Raw genomic sequence first — 16061 nt, 5'->3', positions numbered from 1 at the left:
CTCGAAGTCATGTCAACTCAGTGAGGAAAAAAGTGGCTCTGTTTGTGTGCGTTTTGTAGGCTTACTCCTTAACCCAGAACTTTAAATGTTAGCTGGCTTTTTTCTCAGTTTGCTGTTATGGTAAAATAATGATGAACTAGTATAAAAACCATAAATGTAATCTTTTTTTTTTTTTTTTAAAGCATACTCGTTTCAATGCAAAATGAGGGTATTAGTCAAAGTGATCTCTGCTGGACTGCTCACTGGACAGGAGGTGAGAGAGAGAGGGAATTGCATGAAAGCATCGACTATTCATAAAAATAGGTTGTGTGTGTGAGATTTTTAATTTTTAGAGGAAATTGTTGAAACTTGTGAGTGTGTTCATTTTTTGAGTAAAATGCACTTGGTAAATACAGTGATGGAGGGGAAAGAAGCACGAGTTCATGAGTTTTTAAAAAATATAAACCTGGGATTTCCACTGAGAAATTCTTTGACTGACCACACAGTGCTACTGAGCTTGGCTTGAACAACTTCTATGTTATTTAACAAAGATGTAATGCATTTATTGTGAAAAATAGTTCTCTATTATCATTTAACCTTGTTTTGCCCTTCCTCTCTCACTGCTGATATGAAAACCAGTTCACAAATGAGTAAAAAACAACAACAAAACAAACAAACAAACAAATGAAAAATCAAGATTCAACCACCTCTTCCTTGGGAAAAGTTGTCCCACAAGACAGTTCATGGAGCTAGACCTGTTTTAGCTGATCCCCTAAAGCTGTGAATGAAAGGCAGTAGTTAAAAGTACTTGAAATAAAAGGAAAATCAAAACAATTGCAAGCTAACTCAATGCTTTTGAAAATGGGATTCTTAAACAGAATGTGGACAAGTCTGTTATCTGCCATTATTTCAAATCTGTAACATGAGAACTGCCTCTTGGAAAGCTGAGATGTAGGTATTGGTGTACAAATATTAAATAACTAGGAGGTATTAGAGGAGTGGAGCTGATAAGAAGACTGATAATTCAGACTGTGGTTTTTCAACGTACTTTGGTGGATCCAAGTAACCCTAAAAATCTTTTCAGCTTAGAAATGCTCTTTCCTCACATTAGAAGCAGCTATTCTCTCTTTATTGTACCATGAGTTAAACTTACTCACCATATGCCTTTCCTCTTCCTGGTAATGTCTGTTTTAATGACACATACACCAGTGTTGGTGGTTGTGTTCTTTGCTATATCAAAGTTTTCCTTATATTTATTCCAGGCCACTGCTACTGGGCATGATGTGACAAGCATGCTGGTTGCAAGACTATGGCATATGTAGGAAAGAGATTTTATTCAAACAAGAATTTGTTGCTAGGTAGGCATTTTATTAGCACTCATGCAGAGTAGCAAATTCCTGCAGTCTGCAATTTTTTTATCTTTAAAATACACTTAAAGCTAGATCCCTGAACAATGGACCAAGATGTTGGAAAACACATTTGGACTTCCTAAGAAGAAATGCATTAAGTAAGCAAGAAAAAAAAAAACAACAGTATTTCAAGTAGCCCATGGCACTATGGTGTTTAAGAGTTTGTAATTTTTCTACCATATATAGATTCCTTATTCTCTTTGTTCTTTGTAAATATATTGGTACACCCCCTCTATCACCTTAGTTGCTCTCTGTGTTTTGTTTCTAATTCTAGTCTGTCTACTGCTCTGTTCTGTCTTGAGATGCACAGACCAAAACTGCAGACATTTAAAATATGGGTGGAGCAAGGTGTCCCTAGTGGCAAAATTATTTTCTTTGTTCTGTTCTGACTGTCTTTCCTAATGACACCCAACATTTCATGACTGGTTGTAGTGGGTTGACCCTGGCTGGATGCCAGGTACCCACTAAAGCCACTCTCTCACTCTCCCTCTGCAACTGGACAGAGGAGAGAAAAAAAAACAGCTAAGGATCCATGAGTAGAGATAAGAGCTGGGAGAGGTCAATGACTGATTACCTTCACAGGCAAACAGACTCAAAGTGGGGATAGTACTTAAATTTATTACTAACAGGATAAGAGCCAAAGAGTGAGAAATAAAACAGTCTAAAAAACACCTTCCCCCCACCCCTCCTTCCTTCCATGTTTTCTCTCCTCCCCCCCCAGCACTGCAGGGAGACAGGGAATGGGGGTTATGGTCAGTTGTTGTTTCTGCTGCTGCTGCTCAGGGAGAGGAGTCCTTCCCCTGCTCCCATGGGGTCCCTCCCACGGGAGACAGTCCTTGATGGACCTCTCTGGCATGAGTCCATCCCTCAGGCAGCAGTTCTTCCTAAACTGCTGTCCCGTGGATCACTCCTCTATGGGGTGCAGTCCTTCATGAATGAGCTGTACTGGTGTGGGTCCCCCACAGGGGCCATAAGTCCTAGCTGGGAAAAACCTACTGCAGGGTGTGTCTGGAATTCCTTTTGCGCCACAACCTTCTGTTCTTAAATATATTATCACAGAGGCATTACTATTGCTCCTGATTGGCTTGGCCTTGGCCAGCAGCAGGAAGTCCATCCTGGAGCCAGCTGTCATTGGCTCCATGGGACAGGGGAAGCTTCTAGTAGCTTCTAACAGAAGCCACCCCTGTAGCCCCACCCTCTACCAAAACCCAGCCAGAGAAACCCACTACATCGGTGTTGCAAACTTAACTCAGAATTGCAAAGAGCTGTTATTGATGACTCCATTAGTGTTTCCATGAATGGAAACTGTTCTTAATACAGCATCAGGTGAGCAAAGTTTAGGTTATTCTTCTCCTTATGGTGGACTTCGCTGTGATCCACATGGAAGATCATGTGCCCCTGAGTGTTGTGCACACTCACTCGGTTGGCTTTTGAAGTTCCTTATAGTCACAGTGTGGCATTTGACTATCTGAAAAAGGCCTTGGTACTATCCAAACACTGCATTCTCCAGATCATTGACAAAGATGTTCCCTAACTCTGGTTCTGACACTGATGTCTAGGGATTCCTGAGATTTATACCAATGTGCCTTGCACATGTTTAGCAATGCATTTTATGAAAAATACTTTTTAATTATATTTGCTATTTATTGTATTTTATTCAATTTTAAGTGTATTTGAGGTGAATCCATGTCTCTTTCACACTTCAAATGCTTCTATTTTCATATACTTTTGTAATTTACAAAAATTTTGGTTTAGTAGTTAATCTTATGAAAGCACTGTCGCCTATGAATGGCTATCCACTTCTCTAGGTCCCAGTGCTAGTAAACAGACTATGGACAGACTTAAAACTTTACTTTTGTACAAATTGAAAATGCCAAGCATCTGTCTCTCTCTGTCTCAGCCTGGGCATTGTGTGACATGTCCCTTTCCTGGCAACAGAAGTAGTATCAGACAGATTCATTTCATAGTGTCCCTTCTGCCTGGAGTTAGGAAAGCACCTTTCCTAATTGACTGTTACTTATTGACTGTCATTTATTCTGCAATTATATCAAATATGCTCTCAGACCTGTTCTTCCTTGGAAAGTGTCAATCTGTGAGTGATATTTCTAGAGCATACCTCAATTCAGTGATTTATTAAGGCAATATATCATCCAAGTAAGGTCCTTTAACCATGTTTTTGCTTACTGTATGATACTATGCAAAGAGAACAAAATCTGAGTCACTGTTTAGTTGTGTAATAAAAGGTATGTCAGGAAGCAAGACACTCTTGAAACACTAAGCATGTTTGCCTCCAGGTATACTGGCATCCTTGCACCTTCTTTCACAAGCATGTTAGTGTGCTGAGTAGGCCTCCATACCTGGTCGCTAAGGTCTTGGTCTCCTTGACAACTAAACTTTTCAAAGATTACATGAAAAATGTTTTCTTTACCCCTCGAGCTGTTTTAATGCTTTAAAATGTCAGGGAAAGATCTTTTAGTCCCAAGAGTAAGGAAGAGGTGGTAATGGAGAGGAAACAGAATATTTATAAGTATGTTTACGGAGTAATACGGCACCACAGGTCAGCCTAGTCAGAATGCCCTCAAAAAAGGGGGAATCTGATTTTCAGCTTTTTAATAAAAATACATTGCTTCAGAGTAGATTGGGCTTTTGACTGAAAAGTGAAACATTTCATCTTTAATTTACGTCCCTAAATTCAGCCAAGGTTGGTAAGAAGAATGCCATACTTTATGGCTGCTACTGTATGACAAAATTTACAGGGAATGAGCTTCAGCATTGTCCTCTTCTTGGTATTTTTTGTTAGAAACGTGGAGTTGTGTTATCTGGGAGTCAGAATCACTGTTTGGCTCAGGATTTAGGGTGTATTTCCCACCTAATCTAACTACTAATTTAGGTATTGCTGAAACAATGGGTTGGATATAATAATTGCCAGTCTCTGTGTTCCATGAAAAGCTAAATAGCCATGTGCTCACTGTTTGGCCTGACCATTCACATGCAGGGGCAGCTCTGCATGCAAGAATGGGCATTTTTCTTCAGAACAATTTCTCACTTTGGGCCCCAAATAGGGCATTGCTAAAGGTGTAGGAGAGAAAAGAGCAAAATGTAAGTGAAAGCAGAGACATCAAGCTGTTTAGGAAGTGGAGCTGTACAGTGGTAGGCCCTGGCCAAAACTGGTACCGTGATGGAGCCTGCAATACTCCCCAGCAAATGTGGCCTTCCCAAGGGTAACTTGGAGAGCAGACATGGAGAGAAGGGACATGGCTTGTTTCTGTGATTGTGAGGCAGTGGAAATGAAAATGCAGTGAGTCAAAAAAATGATGCTGCACTGAGGGACCAACAGGTACCACAACTTTGGGCTTCTTTTCCAGCAGGGCTTGCATATATCAAAGGAAGCTAGTGGTAGCCTCTGTTTTGTAAGTGGTTACCAGTGCCTCAAATGACCTTCATTTGAACCTGTGTTTGCAGAGGTGATTAAGAAGGTGGTGGTGCGGAAAACTGGTGAAGGGAAATTTTTGCTTGGGGTTCAATATGTGCAAGCTTGGGGGAAGACTGTTGTCTATAATCCACAGAGGGTCCATCTGTGGGAACTGTAACCTCACCTCACTGTTCATTTTCCATACTGACTTGTCTACTGGTTTATCTCAGGGTATCATTATGACTTTGTGTCTTCATTTTTGCTAGTCTTCAGATGCTGGGAGTTCTGAAATAAAGTGAAATTTTTGTAGCTTTTTCAGATTAAGGGCCATATTCTGAGACCAGGACATCTAGGAATGGGAAAGCAGGAGAAGGGTATAAAATGCACGAATAATAGTGAATTTGCTCATCTTCAGTATGCTTTTTTTTGTTTGTCTTGTTTTGTTTTACATTTTGTTTAAATAAATCTCCTTCTTCTGTTAAAATTTATGTTGTTCTGCAAATATGATGCAAGCTGGTGTAATTGCATTGGTAGTTGCAGTCAGTTGTCTGAAAGAGGACTACTGTCATTTTTGACTGGTACATTGGCTCCCTAACTTGCCTGACTACTAATGGAGTGCCACCCACTGGGTAAACAGTGAACCCTTGTAGATCCTATTGCAAAAAATGTGTGATCGACCGATGGCAACCAATGCTGCTATAAGAGGTTATTTTCAATCAAGGTACAATTTGGTGATGATTCTTTGTTTTACAAACCTTACCCTGATCAAGCACCTAGACTTGGATGATGGCAAAACTAAATGTAGAATCTTAGAATCATTAAGGTTGGAAAAGACCTTTAATCATTAACCCAGTACTGCCAAGTCCACCACCAAACCATGTCCTTAAGTTCCACATCTTCATGTCTTTTAAATATCTCCAGGGATTGTGGCTCAACTGCTTTCCTGTGCAGATTGTTCCAATGCCACCACCCTTTCAGTGAAGGAAACCTCCCCTGGCCCAATTTAAGGCCATTTCCTCTTCCATTATTGCTTGTTACCCGGAGAAAAGGCTGACTCCCACCTCACTACAACCTCCTTTTGAGTAGTTGTAGAAAGCAATATGGTTCCCTCATTCCTCATTTTCTCCAGGCTAAACCCCACCACCTCCCTCAGCTGCTCGTCATAAGCCTTGCAGTCCAGACCCTTCACCAGACTCATCGTCCTACCACAGACATGCTCCAGCACTTCAATGTCTTTCTTGTAGTGACAGGCACAGAACCAAACAGGATTCGAGGTACCACCTCATCAGTGCGGACTACAGTGGGACAATCACTGACCTAGCCCTGCTGGCCCTATTATTGCTGGTACAAAGCAGGATGCCGTTGACCTTCTGGTCCAACTGGGCACAAGGCTGGCTCGTGTTCAGCTGGCTGTCAACCAACACCCCTAGGTCCTTTTCTGTCAGGCCACTTTCCAGCCACTCTTCCCCCAGCCTGTAGCACTGCATGGGGCTGTGGCTGAAGTGCAGGACATGGCACTTGATCATGTTGAACCTCATACCACTGGTCCATTGATCCAGCCTGTCCAGGTCACTCTGCATACCCTCCAGCAGATCAACACTCCTGCCCAGCTTGGTGTCATCTGTGGACTGACTGAGGCTTCACTCAATTCCCTTGTTCAGATCATTGATAAAGATATTAAACAGGGCTGGCCCCAACATTAAACCCTGGAGAACACCACTGCTAGCTGGATGTAACTCTATTCACCACCATTCTCTGGACCTGGCCATCCAGGCAGTTTTTTACCCAGCAAAATCTACATCTGTCCAAGCCATTAACAGCCATTTTCTCCAGGAGAATGGTTTGGGAAATGGTATCAAAGGCTTTACTAGTTCAGGTAAATATCCACAGGTTTTCCCTCATCTACTGAGTCACCTTGTAGTAGAAGGAGATCAGGTTAGTCAAGCAAGACCTGCCTCTCACAAACCCCTGCTGACTGGGCCTGATGCCCTGGTTGCCCTGTATGTGCTGTGTGATGGCGCTCAAGATGATCTGCTCCTTAACCTTCCCTGGCACTGAGATCAGACTGACAGGTGTGTGGCTCCCTGGATCCTCCTTCCTGCACTTCTTGTAGATGGGTGTAGATTTGTTAACCTCCGGTCAACTGGGACCTCCCTGGTGATCCAGGGCTGCCGAGCAGTGATGGAAAGTGGCTTGGTGAGCAATTCTGCCAACTGCCTCAGTACCCTTGGGTGAAGCCCATCCATGCCCATAGATTTGTCGGTGTCTAAATGGTGTGGCAGGTCACTGACCATTTTCCCTGGGATTATGGGAGCTTCATTCTTCTCCCTGTTCCTATCTTCCAGTTCAGTGGGGGTGGGGAACCCAGAGAACAACTGGTCTTATGGTTAAAAACTGAGGCAAAGAAGGCATTAAGTACTTCAGTCTTTTCCTTATCCTTTGCCCTTCTTTTTTCCTCTGCATCCAATAAAGGATATCCAGGAATTTTTTGAATATAGATTGAATTATGGATTTCTAAGACAGCATAAACTGTTTTGTTCTCAGTTAAAGTGTGATACTAGAGTCAACTGATAGCTGTCTATTCTGCTAATGCCTATTAATGTTATGACCTGTGTTTCATGATTCACTATTCAAAGCCATAGTAAATCACTTCTGTTTGAATTGATACATTCTGCATATTGCCCCATCATGCCCAGCAATTCTGGGTTCATCTACAGCTCTTTCCACAGAATCTGATTCAGTTCAGAATATTGCTGTTGCATTTCTTTTGATTATTGTATTTGAGAGACTTGGATTCCCTCATAATAGGACACAACAAACTGGAAGTTTTATGTAATTGCTGGTGCCTGACACTGGAACCACAAGCTGACGAGACTGTCTGTGAAATACTAAAGTCTTTCTGATACGTGTAATAGGAGAGTGCAGATACCATGCTCCACCTGTTAACCACTGATCTGAAGCAGTGATTTATTTGGCTCTAGAAGATATTTTCTATCTGAACCAGAAGCTGGGGGTACATGGGACTACCTCATTTAAAGGATTGCCAAGGAATTCCCATTTTGATGCCTTCAGTGGATGACCATGACTTTGTCAAATAAAGTTCTGGCCTCTTGAAACTTATTGTAGGTGACTGAGCCCTGCTTTAACTACAGTTGAGAGTTAATAGCCTCTGCATATTATTAATTAACTATTTAAAGCTCTTGAACAAACATGCCTTTTCAGGGAGCATAAACTCATCTGACAGGGCGCTGAGAGCACAACACTTTCTGCAGTTGGTACTGGTAAATCCTGTCCTGTTCCTTGCCATTCTAATGCTCTAGCAGCATTCCAGCATTTTATTTACAACTTTGAGAGGAAGATGTTAGACTAGGATGTAGCAGCATGTCTGGATGACACCCACATTTATTTTGGGAACCCAGAAACAACACAGTTGGCATGTTCAACTTGTCCTCAAATGCCTCCACCATAATAACCTGTTTGCCAAGCTGGAAAAATGTAAATGTGATCAGACGGTTGTGGAATTTGTGGGCTATGAAGTTGCCCTTGGGGATGAACTGGGGAGGGTTCTTCATGAGATTGCTACTGTGGTTAACTGGGCTTCTCTGGGTGATATGTAGAGGATATTGTGTCTGTGGTCCAGAGTCCTTTTACACTTTTCACACACATTTACCCAAAATGCAGAGATCTCAATAGTATGAATCAGAGCCTGGATAGCAGTCTTATTACTCCCTCTGTTTAGGACACTTTTTGTTTAGATAATCTCAAAACCAAACCCATAAAGAACCTAACCTAATGGCTTTTGTCGTTCATGGAATCTCTTGCTTTTTCAGTGTATTCCGTGTCTTCCTCTGTGCTGTAGAAGATCATGACAAATGTTGGGCTAGGGTTTTCAGAGGGAAAATATAAATTGATGTGTAGTAGCAGAGATGCTGTTGTCTAATATGCTGTCCTTGATGAGGAGTTACAGAGTCTCAACTTTGGTGTTCTGGAGCATTGCATAAAAACATCTATAATATTTGACTGTTAGTATCTGTGACACTCTGTAACAAGCAAGAGATAGAGGAAAAAGTGAGAATTTCCTTATGATTTCTGCATTTTCACTTTTACTCCTCTATTCACTCTGTAGAATATTTCCTCCACTTCATGTTTCATTTGAAAGCCTGTGTGGCTTCAGGAGAGATAAGTACACGCATATGCCAGTATCTTCTCTTCTCAGCAGCACTTCCTTGAAAAACTTTGCCATCCACTATTTTCTAGGACATCACATCTCTCATAAGCCCCCAGATTCTTCTCATTCCTCTGTCAGGATTTTCCACCTGTCCAGGAACCATCAGACTGTGCAGCTTGGAGCATCTGAAGATAAGCCTTTTTTTTTTTTTTTTTCATATATTCTGTTTTGGTAGCTTTGATATTCTGAATGAAAGAAGTTTGAGAACCCCCAAAGGAGGGGAAGTGTCACTCTGAATGTGACTGTATTGGGAGTTGCTCATGCTTCACATCAATTTACATCTGGTTTAAAGTCCTCTGAAAGGGTTATAGGGTTTATCTGATAGAGACAGAGGGTAAAAATCTTCTACGTCTGAATTGCTGATTGATTGCATACAGTAGTACAACAAATAATTCTTATTATGACTCATAATTCACCTATGGGGTTTCCCGTGAGGCTTGAGAATAGATTTATGTGGGTTGCTTGGCTTTCCTTTTTACCTCTGGTTAGGACGAGGAAAAAAAATTCCCATCTATCTTACTATTTTCACAGAGATATTTCTTGTATAGAACTACTATTAAAGCCATGTTTCCAGTTTATAAAAACTGTCTAGTTTATATTGCTGTGACATGGAAAGCTATTACCTCTGTTCTGTGTATCTGTCTTTCTCAATATATGCTGTGCAGCAAGGGACCCTGACCCAGCTACAGAAAACCTGTAAAACAAGGCATATTACTTCTTATCTACAAGCACTTTATGTCACAAAGAAATTCTCTGTCTGATTAACACCCAAGTATTAACTCCTTCACTGCTACTGACACTGGAAACTGAGCTGGCTGTAGCAATTAAGTAATTTTGTGACTCTGCCATTTTGCACCTCAATAAAGGCATTGTTCTCCTTGGAATTCTCTTTCTTATTAATTTGCTTGATACACCTTAAGCTTTTCATTAACTTAAGCATCTTTGTTGCCTTTTGGTGAAGTGATAATAAAATTACAGATGAAGTGGAAAACGATTCAGCTAAAATGTGATTATTGTTTCTTCCGTACCTTTAATCAATAACATTTATCTCTGAAATATAATCATGTAATGGACTTTATTAGTAACTAGTGGATGGGCATGGCTTCTTTTATTGTTAATGGGGAATCTAAGAGGTGTCAAAGGGAGAATAATACCCACCAAAGACAACATCAAAAGCCTGGGAATATACTTGTGTTACTCTCTTTTAGTCTTTTTCTTTAATTACCTCACTGATCGTTCACTGTAGATTAGATTGTATCTTGTTGCCTTGTTGGAGGTACATTGGAGCTGCAATACTAAAAAACCTCCAGGAGACATTTCCTCGGTGTTCCCACTTACACTGTGAAAATGGAAGGTGTGGTGTATTCCTCTTCTGCTACTGGACAGTATTGCTAAACAACCCGTAGGAATAGCCAGCCTAATTTCTGCCTTATTTTTCAGTTTTCTTTTAAGGATGAAAGCCAAAGGAAAATGTAAATGCTCTTTACACAATTGGTGCACTAGGAGGAAGAAAAAACGGAGAGGTCTCTTCCTAATCTCCCCTTACAAACCCTTAAAATCTCTTCCTTATAAACAAAATTTCGTGGTAAATCTTCAGAGGCAGCACCAGATTTGCTCTAAATACGGGATGACTTACAGTTCCAGGCTATGTTTGTTTCAGAACGGGAAGGTTAAATCAACAAAGCAAGTATAAGAAAAAGCTTATATCCCTGAAAAATAGGCTGTCTTCTTCTCTCCCTCTATCCCTTATGTCTTCAGAGCAGGAAAGTCAAGGAATGGATGCTCAGTGTGATTGTGCTCCACAACTCATTCTTCCACTGTCTTTGTAGCTGACTGGAGCATAAAAAAGTCCCTTCCACCAATTCTACTGAAGACTTAAAGCAATACATTGGGGATTTGACATGTTTGCCTGAGAGTAAAGGTTTGGTTAAAATGCAAGGACTCCTTAACTGAAGTCCACAGGATCACAAGCATTTAGTTGCCTATAGATCTGTTTTACTATTTTAGTTTTGGGTTAAAGTGATTGTAAGGGATTTAGCCATTGTGAGGTTTGCCTCTTTTGTTCAGCTGTCTCAACAGACTCTGAGAAGGCGTTAACTGCTGGAAAAGATCCATATCTTGTGTCAGAATTCTCCCTAAAATACAACCCACAAAATTTCCTCAGGCTTTTTTATGTTAATAAAACCTCCAAATTTTCAAAGGGAAAGTGAAATGGAAAAGGCAAATACTGCTGAAATTCAACAACTACAGGGAGATCTGTGGTCCCACCCTTGGCAGATGCATGCTCTGTCCACATGAAATTACCAGCTTTTACCTTCAGAGGTCTACTGAGTCAAAAGACTGTTTCTGAACCTAGTTCAGAAAATGCTCAAACCTGCCCGTGGAGTTGTTGCACCTACATATAATAGACAGAAAGACAATTAACCTTGCATAGTTCAAGCATATTTTGCTTCTTGATCTGAGAGCATCCCACCAAATGCTTTCTGTTCCTATTAAACATCAAGGGGCACAGAGGCACGAAAAGGTAATGCTGGGGAAGTGAGGGGATTTTGCCACCCTCTTTTATTGTTCCAGGTCACATAGTGAGCCAGTAGCTCAAACTGGAAGTTGATTTCTAGTCCCTCGACCCTTACCTGCTTGCTCTAAACAGTAGACAGTGGAAAGATGTCTCCAAATGAATGTAAAGGTAAACAAAGCCGGGCAGTTTATTTTCTCTGCTCACAGATGCCTATATAGTATGCAAATTTTATAACTGACCACTGGAGTGTGGCTAGTGAAGATATTTTTATCATAAAGTGACTATTCAGATAACAAGAGTATTACTGTTTTCTTCGAAAGTTTACCTGGAAATCATAGCTTCCCTTTGTCCTGTGACTCAGCTACAGTGTGAGTTTGTGTGGATAATTTGAAAAATTTACACAAGCATCCCTCTCCTCCCTAGCTCCGCTGCCTCTGATCCTGTCCCCGACCTGCTTCCTGACTGCTGTTCACTCCTTGCCTGTGCTTTCTAGTAGCTGTTCCCTCTGTGACTCCCGTCATACCTCTGACTCCTTATTGCCTCTGCCTCTGTGTTTTTCAACTTGTCAGATAAAACTTGTTTCCAGCCCTAATCATACTATAAAACAAGACCTCAGCTAATTGGCTCTTTCTCTAGGATATAGATAATTTCTGTACTTAGTGAGTTCAAGAAAATATTATGAATACTTTCATAGTTAATGTGCCTATTGGAGAGAGATTTGTTGCAGGGGAAATGAGCATTTTCTCTGTCTTAAACAAGTTCTTGTGCAATATCTAATCTCCACTAACTTCAGTGTACAACACACAAATTAATGGCAACAGATAATAAAGTCATGCTGTAGTTTTGGCCTGTGATCACCTCCCTTGCTTGAGCGGCAGTCAGAGCAGTGAAGAAGTATCTGATGGAGTGGTGCAGAGGGTAAAGAAGACAGATAAACCCTGATGCCTCCTTTCAGCTGATGCATCCTTTTACAGCAAGTCACACCTCTGTAGGTCAGGGCGAGTGGCCCCATGGGAGGAGATGCAAGCTATGTCCACAGGGCAATGAAGAGGTTAAAGTGGTTCTTCAAGCTCAGGGTGTGACCCATGAGGTGTCATATTAACACATCTGATACTTGTACATTAGTAGGAGCAGAACAAGTAAAAACCTGCTGAAGAGAAATTAAATTAAGCTGTTGAAGGAAACAGTAATTTTAATAAGGAGCTTCTATATAAAAAATTCCTGATACTTCATTATCTATTTATTCCTTTCAGTCACTCAATTTTATTTTATTCTTCATAATTAAAAAGGAGACAAAATCAAGTCTTTAAAAATTATCTGATGCCACAGTTTTGTGTATACAGTATTGGTGGAATGTAGGACTTGCTGTCTATATTCCCAGTCTTTAATAATATTTTATCTTTCTCTTTATTCATCTCAAAGTGTTTTTATATTGTGTTAGAGATGCATGTTAACAGTCATGGGGTGATATTACAGTGACTTTGCTAAAGTAAGTAACAAGCTTGTGTGCAGATCTGTAAATATTCCAGAACTATCTTAAAATAACATATTGAAATAACATAAAAGGCCACCAATTCACTTCCTATGTTGAGTTGTGTGTTACTGGACATGTGGTCCCAATGATGTGAATGGTGTAAGACAGGAGACCCAGAAGATAAATAGAGCCCTCAGGAGAAAGGATCTCATTTTTCACTGCCTCTGCTGACTGTGGGCATCCCCACTACTGCGTGGGCGGTGTGCCCAGCTAAGGGCTGGATGCTACCTGTATGTAATCATTTTCCAGAGGAGTAATGCTTAGCAGACTTGGAAAGCAGGGGCAAGTTAGGCCTTAAGCATTTTTGAAGTTCTCATGTAGCTTCCTCCAAACCTGCTCTGCGCTTGTTGGAGCTGTAACTAGAGGCTTGATGGTGAGCTGGGCTCTGAAGAGGCTCAAAGGGAGAGGCAGCAACAGGAGAGGATGACTGAGGAGAGACTTTGTGTCTGAACTGAGATAATTATGAAGTTGCATCGGTTTTCCATAGCTGAAAGTATGACCCAGATGACCAGAAATGCAAATCAGACATGAGAGCCCAAACTTAGCATACCCGTCTTCATGCATGAAGGACCACCTGGCCTTGGACTGGATGGAAAAGTCCTCGAAGCCGACGAGAATCCTGCTGTCGCTCTGCTGCCTTCTCAGTGGTTCTGCAGCAGAGGCATAGGGTACTTGGCCTTACGTTGCTCCAGCTGATTTGTTCAGGAACAAGATTGTTCTATTTTGCAAAGTTAATATTCATCAAATCTTAATGAAAATACATAACAAATAATTATGACAAACACACCATCTGATTAAGATGAAAGAGGATGACAATTCTTGTGAATTTTTAATCTAGAAAAATAAAGAATGTTACATTAATAAGACTTAATTATATCATTAAATATTTAAATTTACTTTCCATAGTAGATTTTATTTTTATTTAACGTATTTTGTTTTTAAATATTGCTAACATTTTTATGAGATTTTTTTTCATAAAACACATAAACAGATATGGTTTTGTGAGGCAAGAGGAATTTTAACATCATGTATTCATTATATTGATCACAATTTCAGTTTTATTTATCTTTAAAAAGAGCTAATAGAACCCCTTTACAGTTTATTATAATTCACAATATCTCCATCTATAGATAAATATTTAATAGCGTTACTAATGCATCATGCACAGAGTATTTATTAATTAGGAAATATGTATTACTAGTTGTACATTTCAATAATTTGAATTTAAAATTAATGCTACATTTTTCCAGGAAGCCATGATTAACTTAAGGAATCTGACTTCAGCTTTCCGAAGACAGGCAACCAAAAGTGCATGGGGCATACTTATTAACTATTACCCCACAATGTTGTGACCAAAAGTGAAGAGGACTCTGAATATGAGAGGATGCCACCTGACAAACATGAACACATACCCTACAACGCTTGTGCGTAGTCTGACTTTAGAGAAAAGGAGATACAAAATTTCAGCACTCTCTGATTTTCCATGATAAAACCAAAGAGCAGATTTGACAGAGTAGTTCTGCCACATAGTCGGAGGGATAAAACTTAAGTTATCTTTGTGCATCCAGCAACCTTAGAGAGCAGAAGCTTTTCAGCTTTCTTAGACAGGGAGGTGGATGAGGAAGGAAGGACTGGGGGCAGAGGCTGGATAGGAGAGGGAGCAGAGCTGGCAATTGAAAAGTGGTTTTGCTTGTGTTCCAGGAAGCCAATGATAAGAATTCGAGTTGAGTTTCTTCCATTATGTCACTGTCTGTGAAATTATGCAAGGTATCATGAGACTTGTTCCTCCAAGACACTTGTTTAATATGTAAACAAGATATTTAGGTCAGGTGTTAGACTGTGACTTTACCTTGGCTTCAAAAGGGCAGTATCTGCCAAATCTCCCTTTTCTGTGAAACCAGACTTTTTTTTTTTTTCGAATTAAACTACTGGTTTTTTTTTTGTGGATTTATTATTTTCAACTGCAGTTTCCAGAAAGTCAGTAACTTTCTGATTTGTTAATTTTAGGGAAAAAAATCTACTTTTACTAAAAGAAGAAAGTTATGACACCAAGAAAAACTTCTCAGTAAGATGTCTGAAATACAAATAACCTTCCTGGAACTGTTTGTCAGGCAGACATAGACATGACAGACCAACCAAAAACCTTCCTTTGAAGTATCAATCTATTAGATTAATCTACAGTGTAAGTATACATTTTACTCTGCTGTTAAGTAATAACAGATATGAACTTGTCATTTAAGACATGAATTGAGTATTTTTGAACCTCAGAGGTGGTTCAGTAAATGAAGAGGTTAGAAGTCGTACCAATACTTCACAGTCTAGACCATCTTTTACTGCAAGATTTAAAAATGCTTTATAAAGTTTTGCAGTTTTACAGTATTTACAGCCTTTACCTGTCAAACACTAGATTACATTTTCTGATAAAACCACTAACAGACCCATGTATGTAAAAATTTGTATTTTTCTTTGCTTTTGCCAGGTGTTTATGGAATACTGCTGAATACAACCTACTGCAAATAGCTGTACAACTACATTGGGCTATTTGCAGTTACCGCAGCTGTACCAATATCTGTATGTGTGTGCATACAAAGACATACAGATACACCTCAGCACTATAATCTGTGTGTGCCTGTGTTTACTGAGCATTTATAACTATATGCACTCACGTATGTGAAAAGCTACTGGTAAAGTTTTGTGGTAAAAATCCTACATGTGATGGTCAACATACCACTCCCTCCCATAATTTTATAATTACAGTAATAAAAGAAAAAAAAAAAGGCTTACACAGCCAGGAAGCAAAAGAGAAAAACCTCAGATTGGTAACCACTTCATTTTTGTAGTGACTCTGTGTTCACACGTACAAGCACATACATGCAGTTTCTGATAAAACGAGTTGTTTCTCAAAAGACAGAGAAAAAAAAGAGGACTGATGAAACCCTCAAGTTAGTCTTGAAATTACACCTATACCTGTTGTCATTTTC

This window comes from Manacus candei, unplaced genomic scaffold (assembly GCF_025592945.1).
Source record: "Manacus candei isolate 608988 ecotype Guabito, Panama unplaced genomic scaffold, ASM2559294v1 h1tg000072l, whole genome shotgun sequence".
In the NCBI taxonomy this organism is placed as follows: Eukaryota; Metazoa; Chordata; class Aves; order Passeriformes; family Pipridae; genus Manacus; species Manacus candei.
The sequence above is the reverse complement of the archived record's forward strand: the minus strand, read 5'-3'. Positions refer to the sequence as shown.